The sequence below is a fragment of the Osmerus eperlanus genome, chromosome 19 (assembly GCF_963692335.1).
Source record: "Osmerus eperlanus chromosome 19, fOsmEpe2.1, whole genome shotgun sequence".
Taxonomy (NCBI): Eukaryota; Metazoa; Chordata; class Actinopteri; order Osmeriformes; family Osmeridae; genus Osmerus; species Osmerus eperlanus.
This window is the reverse complement of record NC_085036.1, coordinates 3,475,201-3,477,204: the sequence shown is the minus strand read 5'-3', so window position 1 is coordinate 3,477,204 and position 2,004 is coordinate 3,475,201.

Sequence of the window (2,004 nt, the reverse complement as noted above, 5' to 3'; positions counted from 1 at the left end):
TCATACATTTGATTGTTGACATGATGTTTTGAATATCCTTTTTATTGTACCTGTAGGTATATGCAAAATGTGTGTCCTCCAGACTGTTCATCTCCAGCCAGTAAGAAGAAAGGCATCTTGCATAGTTTACCTTATCAAATGAAAAAAAAACATACGAGCAGACACTCGGACGTCTAGAGGGGCATGGTATTCCACATCAGATTATAGGTTTTCTTTGTCCTGCCCATCCTCTCCTATGCCCTGCCCGTCCTGTGCTTTTAATAAGCACGCTATGTACTGTAAGTCAACTAATTTTCAAATAAAATGTGGTACACTTAGATTGTAACAGCAAAATTGATTTTGCAGTAGGTTATTTGTATACACTGACCCCACTGTACATCTTGCCATACAAAATACAGAATTTCATACACACCTTCTGTTTGGAAAACCTTCTCCAGACCTGCATTTTCACTCCTCTTACGTGCTTTAGCTATATTTGTTGTGTTGGTGAAGTTACTGTAACACCCTTGTGAAATCCAGCATTACCTAGGTTCTGAGGTGCTGAATTTAAGTTGAATCTCTCCACTGCTTTTTCTGCAAGAATGCTTTCCTTGCTGTCAAAATGTTGCAATTGCAATGGACTCTGAACAAACTTGGACCAACTAGCTTCAGTAAATGGGTAGATTAAATATTTTGGTTTGCTACCTACAAGTAGTTGCATCATTGCAACTACTTGTGGCCTTGAATACATTGCTAGCAATACAATTAATTGTGCACATGCGTGTATTATGCTACTGAGGTTCATTTTCTAACTTGCCAAGTGTGCAGAGATGTCAATATGTATTGATAAGTGTTACTGATGTGGTATACCTACTTTTGGGTAATTATAATTACGTATGTCATTGATTCATGTCATTATTATATGTTTAGGCGACACACTCTTAAAACAATACTGTATATTTATTTGAACAATGTTCTGCACATTTCATTATCACTTGACTGTTAACTTGCTCTGATGACTAATAGCAGCGCAATAATATAACAAATATGTTCGTTTAAGTGGATTGTTGCAATGTTTCTTTAGAGAATACCTAAATTAGCCATTTGTTTTCCTTTTTTCCATACATTTGAAGCCCAGTCACCCACTGACAATAGGTGCGTTCGACATGGACTGCGGCTGCATGAAACGACCGGCGAGAGTAGCCGCTTGTAGTCGGGGAGGAGTTGAAAACGGCTCTGTGAAGTCGGACATTCCAGCTTCTCGTGGTTTGCTGCGTTGACGTCAGTCATGGCCGATCAAGCGCTGTTTGCTTACTTTACTTTATTTATAATTAAACGTAGTCTTTCCGTTAGTGAAGAGGCAGACTAAAACCCTTTCTTTAACCCTTGTGTTATCTTCGGGTCATTCTGACCCATCAGTCATTGTGACCCACCGTCGTATTGCGACAAATTTACCTCATACAAAAACAAAGTGAAGCATTTTCTTTTAACTGTCGGGCTGTCTCAGACCCCCCACATTGGAATGGTTAAAAGAAAATTATTTTTATTTGTTTTTGTATTGGGTAAAATTGGGTAAACACAACGATGGTTCGTTATGAACCTTTGGGTCATGTGACCCGAAGGCAGCACGAGGGTTAACACATTTTTAATTCAATTAAACAGTTTGGTCCGGATTTGAGCGTTGGCGAAACTGAAGGTGTCAGAATAATTACAAAACGCGTCAAAGTTGTCATGTGTGAGTCTGGCCAATCATGAAATAGCTGTGTCGTCATTAGAACCCGTGCAGTTGCTCTTGAGAAAAATGCGCTCGGCTACACAGCCAGCAGTTCTCTAATCGATATCCCGGTACTTTGATGGCTACGTCACAGTTACCTAGCCTCGGCGCCGTCTCAAGTCATGACTTTATCGTCTACATAATGGTTCTGGCTCTTTTTAGCAATATTTTACTATATATTACAGTACGCCACCACCATAACAAAAGTCGTCTGGGCTAGCACAGAACAAAGTCATGTAATGTGACGAGAC